The 12,482-nt window shown below is 45.7% G+C and overlaps 1 protein-coding gene across 10 annotated transcripts in view; it reads left to right on the top strand.

Moving 5' to 3' along the window:
• Positions 1–364: 364 nt before the first annotated feature.
• Sun1 (Sad1 and UNC84 domain containing 1) overlaps positions 365–12,482 on the top strand; it is a 44,904-nt gene continuing 32,786 nt past the window's right edge. For 2 of the 10 annotated variants that reach the window (XM_047533587.1, XM_047533579.1), the window contains exons 1-2: positions 462–606; positions 1,092–1,179. The gene's annotated coding sequence lies outside the window, so the exon portion shown is untranslated. Of the gene's footprint in view, positions 383–458; positions 607–1,091; positions 1,180–12,482 lie in introns of those variants that run through there. The other 8 variants (XM_047533590.1, XM_047533584.1, XM_047533586.1 and 5 more) reach the window with 6 other exon arrangements.

Genomic DNA, 12,482 nt, shown 5'->3' with positions numbered 1-12,482 from the left:
CTTCTGAAAGGCAAGGCTAGAGGACAGAGGACACAATGGGTGGGATGGGCAGAGGGCAGTGACCGCAAGGGGAGGAGGGAACTTTTTGGGGTGAGGGAAATGTCCCATATTTTTATTATGGTGGCAGCTATACAACTACATGTATTTGTCAAAACAAATCAAGGGGAGCACTGTAAAAAGGTTAATGTATGGTCTGTAAGAAATACTTCAATTAAAAAATGCAGAAAATAAACCAATATTTGCCCATGCATGTAGGTAAGGGCACTTGTGAAATTCCAAGAGCAGACCCACCCTTCTTAGGGTCAGTCGCCCCGCCCCGCCACCACCCATCTGCCTCCCGCAGCCAGGAGAGAAAACAAACAGGAGGCTCACGTTGTCTCCGGTAGGTACCAGCCTCTTGCGTGCTTGTTCCACCGAAGGCAGACACCAGAACGCGCGGTCCCAAAGCGGCACAATCCAGTGGGCCCCTGACCCAGGTAGAGGAGCTAGGTTGGAGCTAAGGGCAGTTGCACAGGACTGCCTAGGTGGGCCGAGAGGACCGGGGCCTGACGGCGCCACCGCCAGGGAGCTTCGCAGTGCGGCGTGCAGCAAGGACCGTCCGGTTGGGTGGGTCTGAAAGGACATAGCTGGGGCGGGGCGTGGGGACCGAGGAGGGACGCCGGCAGGGCCGGGAGGGGAGTAGGGCTCCTTGAGAGCATTACGGAGGCGGGGCGCCCCAGATGCTGCCCCTTCTCGGGATGAGACCTTCTTCCCGACCTGAGATCTTTCCCCGCGATAAGACCCTTCCCTGAGAGACCCTTCATCAGAATGAGAGATCCCAAGATGAAACCCTTTCTCCAGTGCGGCCCCTCGGTGAAATGCTGACCCTCCTCCAACAAGACATCAAGGCACCAGAGACACGACCCCTCCCTTCCGAGGAGCGCCCACCCCGCCCCGCGACGCAATCCCGGCCCCGCCCTCTCCTCCTACCCTCCCTAGGGCCCGCCCCGCCCTTGCGTCCGCGGCCCGCTGCTGACTCTTCATTGGCCCGAGTCTTTAGGTGACGGGCTCGGTATTGGCTAACGTTTGCATCGCTCCCGCCCCTGGCCTAGACGCGGCGCGCGATTGGCTGGCACGGCGGGATCCTCCAGGACTGGCCTGGGCGGCGCGGACCAGGCCTGAGGCGGCGGCGCGAGGCAGGTGAGCTTCGCGGGGCTGGCCCGGGCGGGGGCTGGGGGCTGCCGGGTTCGCACCTGTGCCCGGGACGACCCTCACGGTGGGTGGAGGCGGCGACGGCAGGGCCGAGCTGCAGAGCCGTCAATGGTCTCTGTGCCGGCCCGCCCGTCGCCCCTGCTCGCGGCCAGGCCGCGGCGCCCTTGTACCCCCCTTTCCCCGGTGCCCGAAGCTCCTTGGTGCCCGAGTCTGCCCCCAGTGCCAAAGCTCGGCCCCCAAGCGCGCTGGTACCTGAGCCGGTCCTGGGTTCCCTGAGTGTCCAGGTGCTGGAGCCTGGTGCCCAAGCTCCCAGTGTCCTGGTTTTCCCCGAACCCGACCCGGTTTTCCCCGGGAGCCTTGGTGCCCACGCTCCGCCCGAGCCCGGGCCCCATTTCCCCGAGCTCCCATGCCCGGTGTACCCCCCAGCCGGAGCCCGGCGCTGCGGCGCAGACCCACGGACGCAGGTGCCTGGCGGGGCACAGAGCGGGCTGTGTCGCCGGTGTCCCGGCTGCCCGCCTTCGCGCGCCCCAGCTCGTGGGCCTTGGCCCGCGTTGTCCGTGGTCGCCGTCCGTCGTTGAATGCTTCGCAGTGACGCTGAGTCTGAACACTCGTGGCCGTTAGTTTTGGGGAGTGTCTGCTGACCTGTCTGCTGTGGGGTTTCTTTTTCTTTTGAAGAGCGGACGGGATACTGGGGATTGTACCGTGTGTGCTTTACACTGATCTACTCCCGCCCTCTTAAATTTTTTTTTTTTTCTACGCGACAGGGTTTTGCTAAATTGCCTAGGTTGGCCTGGAGCTCGTGATCCTCCTGCCTCAGCCTTCCAAGGCGCTGGGGTTTTAAGCGTTCGCCACCGAGCCAGGCTTCTTGGTACTAGACCCCTGAGAAGGTGCTAGACCCCTAGCTTGTGTTTTGTTTTCTTTGCTAGGTTACCTAGGTCTTTTCTAAGAGTGCACCTGTTCGTGTTTTAGTTTGACTACCCTATCTATTTTAAATTTCCTTGAGCATGTTTTCCCTTTCTGAACGTGACCAAGTGTTCTACTCTTAGACTCCCTTGTCTCCCACCATGCCTGATACCAGCTCGGGGTGATGGCTGGTCAGCGTCCTGAGGAAACTTCCCTGTCATCCCCTTTTGGTCTTTTTCACTGGGTTTTATATTCCCAGTGAAGGGCACTCGAACCTGCCTCACTTGAGAGTTGAGGGGAAGAGTTGTCAATGCGGAGAGGCATTTATCCTATCACCTGGGTCTAGAGGAACCTCAGATTACCCTTCCTTTTGGGGGGTGAACAGAAAGGGGATAGGCATGGTAGCTGGCTGCCTTTCTCTCTCTCTCTCTCTCTTTTTTTTTTTTTTTGGTAAAATGCACATAAAATTTACCATTTTAACCATTTTAAATTGTACAGTTAGGTGGTATTAAGTACATTCATGGGGTTATGCAACCACCACATCTATTTAGTTCCAAAACTTTGCATCACCCTAAACGGAAACCCTGTAGCCATTAAGCAGTCACGCCCAGTTTTCTTTCTCCCCACCCACTGGCAGCCACTGATCTGCTACTTACCTTTGAATTTACCTGTTCTCGTTATTTCTTATCATTGGAATAATGCAGCATGTAACCCTTTGTGTCTGCCTTTTTTTGACTTAACATGCTGTACCACTTACCAGTATTTCCTTCCTTTCTATGGCTAAATAATTTTACAATGTATATATGTACCCAATTTTATTTTTCTGTCATCTGTTGATGGATATTTGGGTTGTTTCTCCCTGGTTCTATTGTGAATAGTGCTGCTGTGAACATTTGTGTACAAGATTTTATTTGAGCACCTGTTTCCAATTTTTGGAGTATATTCCTAGGAGTAGAGTTTTTTTTGAGAAACAGCCAGACTGTTTTTCATAGTGGCTGCACTATTTTACATTCACCAATAACGTATGAGAGTTCCACTTTCTCTGCATTCTTGCCAACACTCATTACTTTCCTTTTTTAAAATTGTGGACTTTCTAGTGGGTGTGAAGTGGCATCTCATTTTGTTTTGATTAGCATTTCCCAAATGACACAATGCTGTTGAATGTTATTTCATGTCTTTTTTGTATATCTTTGGAGAAATGTTTGTTTCCTTTTTTTGTGTTTTAGTTGGGTTGTTTATCTTCTTGTTAAGTTGTAGGAATTCTTTATATATTCTGGATACTTAGCAGATATATGAGGCTGTCTCTCCACTGGCTTTTAATATTCAAATTGACGGAGTCTAGGTATCTGTTTTTCCTTTGCTGCTTGTACTTTTGGTATCACACCTTGGAAGGCTTTGCCAAATCCTCAGTTGCAAAGACTTACCTGTTTTCTTCTGTGTTTTATAGTTTTAGCTCTGACATATAAGACTTCCGTCCACTTTGAATTGACTTGGGACATGATGTGTGGTAGGGGCCTGATTTCATCATCCTTGTGCTTGTGGAAGCTCAATTGTTCTAGCACCATTTGTCAAAAAGATTTTTTCCCCTATTGTGATCTTGACACTCTTGTCAAAATCAGTTGGACATAGATGTAAGATAATTGTTTCTGGATTCTGGATTCTCCTGCTATGTTGGTCTGTATGTCTGTCCTTATGCCAGACCACATTGTTGTGTAGTGAGTTTTGAAATTGGAAAATGTACATCCTTCAACTTTGTTCTTTTTCCAAGATTGTTTTTTACTGTTTAGGACCCATTGCAGTTCCATGTGAATATAAGGATTAGGTTTTCCATGTCTGCAGAAAAGACCATTGGGATTTTGATACGGATCATGGTAAATCCGTAGATCACTTTGGGAATATTGCCATCATCACAATATTAAGTTTTTTCATCCTTGAGCTTGAAAGGTAGAACTTTTTAAATTTCTTTCAACAGTATTTTATGGTATTTAGTGTGCGAGTCTTATACCTACTTGGTTAAATTCCATTTTGTTTGTTGTTTGAAGTACTGGGGAGCGCTACCTCTGAGCTACTTTCCCAGCCCCACCTCCACTTTTCTTATTATTATTATTTTATTTTGAGACAGGGTCTTGCTCAGTTGCCCAGGTTGGCTTTGAACTTTCTGATCCTCCTGTCTCAGCCTCCTGAGTCTCTGGAATTATTGGTGTGTACCACTGTACTCGGCTTTTAAGGTTTTTAATTCTTTTTGATGCTATTGTAAAAGGACTTGCTTTAAATTCAGCTTCTGATTTTTCATTGATAGTATTTAGAAGTACAACTTTTTTGTGTGTGGATTTTGTATCCTGTAACTTTACTGCCTTTGGTTATTAGCTCTAGTAGTTATTTTTAGGATTTTTTATGTATGAGATCATATCATCTGAGAAAGAAGGTAGTTTTACTTATTCCTTTCAATTGTTTGCTTCCCACCTACCCCCAACCCCTTTTTTCTTAACTAGTTGCTCTGGCTAGAACTTCCAGGATAGTATTGGACAGCAGTGGTGACAGTAGGCATCCATGTCGTATTCCTGATCTTGGGGGGAGCTTTTGACCTTTCACCTTTGAGTGTGATATTTATTAGCTGTGGGCTTTTCAAGGATGCCCCTATAGCACTGAGGAAGTTCCCTTCTATTCCTGGTTTATTGAGTGGTTTATCATGAAGTAGTATGGGATTCTTAAGGGTTTTTTCTGCACCTGTTAAGATGATCATGTGGTTTTGCCTAATTGTGTCTTAAACAGACTTTGAGGATTCAGTTCCTCCTGTGTTTTAGTTCCACCCTCCACCCTTACTTCCAAATGTAAATAAGTGCAACAGTTCTTGAGTCTTGTGGAGGTGGCGGGGTTCTGTGATGAAAATCAGATATTTTTCAGCAATCACGATTGCAAGCTACAGCTATTCTGGCCTAAGTTAGTTTTTATTCATCTAATTTCCAAGTTTCTTTGTTGTGGCTCTTTTTGTTCTCATGGATATGTGCCTTTAAAAAACAACCATTTTTTGAAGATTCTAGAAGAGAAGAATCTGACATCTGTGTTCATCACAACATTTTTAACTGGAAATTCCTGGTGACCTATTTTCAAAGAATGCTGGTGTTTAATGGAGTATGCTGTCAGCTCATAACCATTGTCTCTTGGTTCTGAATTTATGACAGTCGAATGGCCTCCTAGTCTGCTTATAGCCTTTCCAGATCCTGGAAACAAAGCCAACCTGAATATGCTTACAAAAAAAATGCAGGCACATTGTTAGGAGAAGTTGGGGTTAGGGTTCGTGGTGACTGAGGAGATCTCCATTCAGCCTTGCAGCTCACTCTTCCCTGGACTTCTCAAAGGAGGCAAGTCTAGGGAACTACAGGAATTTCCTAAGGCCACTGTGCCTCAGGTAAGTGGTCCTGAGCCATTAGGATTCTGTGAACATTCAGAGCAGGTGTGTGTGTGTGGCCCTTTGTTATCTGTAGGAAGGGTTTCAATATTTAGTTGGTTGAAATTGGGCTCTTATCTTTTTCTCCCGAAATTTGGAACTGATTGCTTTTGGGGACTACTAGCACACTCAAATTCAGGTTGTAAATCTGGGAATGCTAACTCTGCATGTGAACAGTTTACTTCCACTGGCCAGAATAAATGAGGAGGTGACAGATGAAAAATACAGAGCGTGGTACTGCTGCCTATAAAGCTGTCTATTATGTTATAGGTTATCATTTGCTGTGTTTCATTAAGCAACTTGTATAACTCATTAGCCAGTTTGCGACTCAACTTTGGCTGTAAGCAAACATACTTGTCATGCTGGTCCTTGGTTTTCATTTAGTTGCTAGAGGAACCCAGTGAATGGCTGTAGGTTGCAAATTTTAGTGTAGGAGATAAGATCTCTGTGAAAGGTGCTCTTTGACCTTTGTGCAAAATTAAACTGCAGATCAGATAAGTTGTTGTAAAGGTGCTCATTCTAGACCAGTGGTTGCCGGTGGGAGTGAGAGGGTTCCCCTGGGTGCAGTTTAAAAGTAAAGTAGCCCATTGTCTGTATGCCTTTTTCTTAGTCATTCTATTTACTTTGATTTTCATGACTGGAAGATGGGAGCTATATCTGGAATATGAAAAACAGATCAATTTCTGATTTCTTTGCTTTCCATTTATATTCATGTGCAAACCTCTTCAGTACTGGAGAGTACTCACCTTTAGCCTGGCACTTCCTATTTGGGAGGACAGAGCAGCACAGGAGTGATCTAGAAAAGGTATGAATGGATGAGCTGTGTTCTTGGGACAAATAAAATCCTTTAGTTGGTCCTCTTGTTACTATTCCCAGTTATAGTCAGAAATGAAATGACTGACCCACGAGTTTGGGCTGCATGAATCCATTAAGAGGAGGAATAAAGAGGCCCATGTACACTGTGACTGATCCTGTTTTCATGAGTTCTTATAGCACTTTGAACAAGATTTTTGCAGACGGTAGTCAGATAAGGAGCAGAGAGAGAGAGAGAGAGAGAGAAAAAGAGAGAGAGAGAGAGTGTGTGTGTGTGTGTTGGGGAGGTATTTTCAACTTACTGGCAAAGCAAGCCAGGTGCATAACAGTGAGCGCTCCTGCTTTGCAGGCACTTACATATTGTGTATCCTGCTACTGGGGTTTAGACCTGCAGGAGGACAGTGCACAGTTCCTGCCCTTGGAGTTCGGAGTCTGGTTAGAGATATTCATTACTACATAGCGGTTAGGGTTTGTGTTAATGAACAGAAGTCCTCGGGAGCATTAGCTTTGGGTTGGAGGACTGGGGTCCATGGAGCTTCTGATGTCACTGCTGAGCCTTTAAGGTGAGGAGGTTAGCCAGCACTTGGTAGCTAGACTCAGGGATGGAAAGGGTATTAGAAAATAAAGTGGCTTTTTGTAGGTCAACTGTTCAGGTAGCTTTATAATGGATTGACTTAAGGGGGAAAAAAGGGGGGCTAGGAAGCCCATCTGAGTGTATGAAAGGGACTGGCTAAGGATGGCAGGTTGTGGGCAGGATGAAGAGGAAGAAGCAGGCTTCTGGGATGATGGAGACTAGGGATGAGTGACTTGTTGGCAAACCTGGTGGAAAGGTCCAACAGGAAATAAAACCAGATGCAATCCTCCCTGTATACAAACTTGAATTACAGATAAATCGAATAAATTATAAATGGCTCAATGTGGACAAGTCAGAGCAGTTAAGTAGGAGACTCCGTTATAGACCGGATATCCCTCTGCTTTTGGCTTAGAGCACCTTTCTAGAAGTGGTACATAAGCCAGGGAAGACCAGGCCAAGATATGACAAGGGGCATCCCTGGTATGTGTCATGTGGAAAGGGCCAATATCTTACATGATTGTGGTCCTCTAAGGAAATAGGAATGAGAAACCCCTAAGAGCATAAGAAATACAGTCAGCAAAAATACAGAAAAGGAAGATTCAAGTAACTAGTAACTAACACATGCTATCAGACTGGTGGCATAGGTTCATGGCTTCAGTGACCTCATCATGGCAGGCCCATATGCAAGGCTGCTCCCCCCCTACATGGGTCCTTGCTATAGAAATTTTGTGGGCAGTCCTAATTGTACTGCTCAGGAGGGAATTCAGTGCACTCTAGATTTCTGTCTAAACTGTGTAATATTTCTGTATTCCAGAAGGATACTTGACCTTAACATATACAAGGCTGGAATAACTTGATCTTGGGCTCTTTGTCACTATAGGAAGAAGTGGGGTTTTATTGGAAAGTCTGGAGCTCTTATTAGGAGATGACACATGTGATCATGCCTCTTCACACTGAAGATCTCTCCTTACACCTGGAGCAGTTTTCTTGATGCCAATAAGCATACATAGCTTAGCCTCTTCCTGTTGGCTCATCATTTCCAAAAGTGTGTAGAAACTTTAGTGCAGCATGGTGAGAGGTCATCTTCCAGTCTAGAGCTACCACTGATGCTGATTTATTTTTAGGGATTGTTCCACGTACCGAGGTGGCCAGCACTAAGCAGGCTGAGTGTTAAAGGACTCCTCTAGCTGTACCACAAGTTGAGCTGCAATTTGTGTTTGTAGTTTCATCAGAGGTGAAGGCACTGTTGCTGCCTGGCTCATAGCTAGAGCCTTTGCCCTGCCTTGGGTCCTCTGGCTGGGAGAGTAAAAGAACCCGAGGAGTTTGGTTGCCCCACATCCCTTAACATGTGAAGATGGGTTTACCACAAATCTAGTATTGTACTTTTCTAAAAGATTTTTTTGCTTTTGGTACTGGGGATTGGACCCTAACCCTAGGGCACTGTACTACTTAGCTACATTCCCAATCTTTTTATTTTTTATTTTGAGACAGGGTCTTACTAAGTTGTCCAGGCTAGCTTTTGAACTTTTGATTCTCCTGCCTTAGCCTCCTGAGGCATGCACCGCTGCTCTTGTGTTAATACTGATTTTATTTAAAGGACTGCTCAGAATTTTAGTTCATCTTTGTAATGAACTTCCTGATAGCAGCCTAGCTGCTATAGAAATAAGTCCTACAGCGGTTAAAGCTTTATGAGATTGGAGTTACAAGTGTGTACACATGGATTTGTGTGTGTTGCGTTTGTATGTTGTTGGTGTTTCTCTAGAAGGTTAAGCATCTGCCTAGCAGGGTCAAGTGAGCATCCATTGTGGGCTGTAGAGGGGGTCAGGAGCTTAGAGCACCCCTGAGGGAAGGGCCCTGTGGCAGATGCCACTTCCTGGGGAGTTGGGAGCAGGACCTGGGTTTCGTGCCTTAGATTATAGTAAGGACTTAGAATGCTGTTATCTTGGATAAGCTGCAGGCTTGAGCCACAGGGTTAGATCTGGTGTTCGGGTAGAATGCCATCTGAAAGCAGGGCATGCTGCAGAGCCCAGGGGCCCAAGGGAAGTGCCACATACCAATTTTAAAGTTTGCCATTCCTAGTTATATCTGGAACTGATAGTGTTTCCTATCATGAAAGATTGTGTGCTGATTTTATTTCAGAAAGACAGTTTTATCTGGTCCTTAGGTTTGTACTGTTTTTAACCTCATGTGACTTGTTCTTTTTAAAAGATTTTTTTGCAGCCATGTTTTCTGAATTGCAGTGAGATCATATAGATAGTCTAAATAGTTAAGATTCATATGATATGAGTGATTAATATGATATGAGTGACTTAAACCTGTTTTTTTGTTTGTTTGTTTTTGTTTTTTTGTTTTTTTTTGCAGTACTGGGGATCGAACTTAGGGCCTTGTGCTTACGAGGTAAGCACTCTACCAGCTGAGCTATCTCCCCAGCCCTTAAACCCGTTTTGATGAAAGCATTCAAAAAAATTAGGCTTTTATATTTTCATCTCAACCATGTAATGTGAATCTTACAGTCGATAATATAGGAGATAAATGGTTTGAAGGAGAAACCTGGTGTAACTGAAAAAGAATCTTGACATCTAATTTTAAAACCATGCTAGGACTTGAATATTTATAAAGATACTTCTTTAGATTTGGAACCCAGCTCTGCTATCTGAACAGATTCCCTCTCCTTTTGCCTATCATTGAGTTTTGTGTTCTCTTGGCCACGAGAAAACGCAGGACAAATGGAAGAGCCTCTGCCTAGGTGACAGGTAGCGGTACGTTCTTCTCTACTCGAAGGTATCTCTCTTGGCTGCATCTCATACGGTGTGTGTTTTCTGGTATGCTGGCTCTTCATGGTTCCTTCTCTTGCCAGGCTCAGGAGGGATCCTCCATTGGTCAGTGCACTGAGCTGACCCTCAGAAACCTGGGCCATGCATGGGGCCCTCTGAGATGATGCAGGCCCAGCTCCTATTTTCTGAGTTCTGCACAAAATTGGGTTCAAGTTGTTCCCTTCCTAGAGTCCATGGCACCCATTAGGAGCACAGCTTGAACAAGATGATGGCAGTTGTGACACTTGACACAGGGCTGTAGGAGGGCATTATAGGAGCAAGGAGCGTGAAGCCTGAAGACAGAGTATCTCCTGTGACATGTCTGTTTGCAAACTGTCAACTTAGAGGTTCTTTCCAAGATCATCTGATGCCATCAAAAACATTTGCAATCCCTTTTTTCAGTTAAAGTCATTACTATTCAGATTGTGAGTGCAGATTTCCTCTCCTCTGAGTCTCAGGCTGCAGCCCCACCCCAGTGGAAGTGGAAATGCTAAGCACTTCCTTTAGCCACCTGTAGAACTGGTGTCACTAAATCTCAACCCCAAGTGTTCAGCTGTGTCTATGAGAAGCCGATGCTCTGCGCCTGCCTGAGCCATGTGCGCTGACCAGTGGCTTATTTAGAGCAGCAGCAGTTAATCTTTCACTTTGAGGATTGCTGACCTAGGAGGGAAAATGCCGTTGTCTTTTTTTTGTTTGTTTTAATTTAAAGCATAGATTATCTAACTTTATTTCATTGAATAATTATGGTTAGCATTTGCATTTTGGCCAATATCAGGCACTACCTTACATGCATTGTGTCATTTAGTCCTTTTTAAACTTTATTTTATCCTACAATTTTATTTAACATTCAGTCTTAGCACAGAAGATAAAAATGTTCTGAGTCGTTCTCATGATCTGTTGAGAAGGAAAGAGACAGGAAAAGAAGGACCAAGGATAGGGAGAGTTCAGTTGTGCCTGGCACTGCTGAGCTATGAATGTGAAGTCTCTTCTCCACAGTTGCCTTCTTTTTTCATGGTCCTACCCTAGGCCTGGCTGCCCAGAGTTAGCACATGTCCACTTTGGTTCTCTGTGGTGATGTGGGCTTTGTCATATTTGTAGCTCCACTTATCAAACTTTTCCCCCATGCTCGAACAACCGCATCTTGCCCAACTGTGGGTCCTTCTCTGGTGTTCTCTGCTATAGACTGTTGTGTCCCACATATGAAGTTGAACTCGTGGCATGTAGCTGCTTTGGTTCTTCAACAGACTTTGATTCAGAGGTGACAGTTACATTGCTCCTTAGATTGTGGCATGGGGCTCTGCTGTATGTGGCCCAGGTCGATTACACATCCCACTGACTGCAGGAGCCATGATGGCAGCTGGTCCTGTGTGCATCCAGATGCTCAGGTTCCTTTGTTACCCTGGGTCTCTTATGTGTATGTGGTTGCTTGTGTCCTGGCATCCATTGTCTAAGAGCCACACACTCCCCTGTGTGTGCCTTAGCCTGAGCCACGCCCACTTTTGCCCACCCAGTGCCCCACCCAGTTGGCCTCACCCAACAAGCCTAAGGCAGGTCAGTCAGCAACAGGGGCAGAGGAGGGGGTCTAAGTCCACGCCTGCATGCATGTGTCCTCATCACCCAAATGCCGGGATGCATCCATTTGCTTATGGCTTTGTTCTGCAGACTTCAGCCATGTAAAGCCAGTCCCAGTCCCAGTTCACTAGTACCCGTAGACTCTTGATTGCAGGGCACTTGGTAGAAATCAGTACGCTTTTAACCTCGGGTTAATGGTGGGAAACAGTGCAGGCAATGAAATATGAAAGTGAAAATCACTTTGGAGAATGAGGTAGAAGTTTGGTTTTGATCGGGAGTAAGAGGGGATGAAAACAAATCAGTTTGGTGTCTACCCTAAAGGATGAAACGGTAATGGGATATAAAATTGTTACTCATCCAGTGTTATGGTTGCCTAGTGAATCATTACCAAACACAAGGGCAGCCAGAAGCCATTATTACATTGCTGCTGGGGTGTGGCTCTGTTCCGCAGGGCAGCGTGCTTGGGGCTCTCTTAACGGCTCACAGAGCAAGTGTAGAGGCGGGACGCTCTATACCTTGACATTCTCTAGGTGTTGATTAAAGTAGGAAAAGGGAGATTAAGGCAGTTAAACAGGTATTAAACCTTACATGGATTAAATAAGTGTAGTTAATTTTACTTGCAAAAAACATTGTTATGTAAATGAATAGAAAGCCAACTGAGAGTGCACTGTGCTTGTCGAGTATTTTCTGGTGGGCCAGGTGCCCCAAGAAGAACCCAAGGTTTACCAGATGTTCTTCATGTGCAGGAGCTTTGTGATATTTGTTGAGATTAATAGATATGCTGAGCGTGATGGTGGCAGTAGTAGTAGATGGTAGTCCCAGCTACTTGGGAGGCTAAGGCCTCTTGAACCTGGTTCTCTTAATTCAGGAGTTAGAGGTCAGCCTGGGCAGCATAGAGACTCCGTTTTGAAAAAGAAATTAGTAGATGCAGTAACATTTATACACATGCACACATACACACACAGTGTTCTTTATTTGTATATGAGTATTTAATTTTCAAAAGAACATTTGTTGGGCTGAGGGGTATGTAGCTCAGTGGCAGAGTGCTTGCCTAGTGTACAGGAGGCCCTGGGTTTGATCCCCAGTACTTAAAAGAAAGGAAGGAGGGGTCGGGGAGTTTGGGCCATTTTTAAAAAAAATGATATGCGTTAAAGTACTTTTGCTTTAG

This window comes from Sciurus carolinensis, chromosome 18, assembly GCF_902686445.1.
Source record: "Sciurus carolinensis chromosome 18, mSciCar1.2, whole genome shotgun sequence".
NCBI lineage: Eukaryota > Metazoa > Chordata > Mammalia > Rodentia > Sciuridae > Sciurus > Sciurus carolinensis.
The sequence above is the reverse complement of the archived record's forward strand: the minus strand, read 5'-3'. Positions and strand labels throughout refer to the sequence as shown.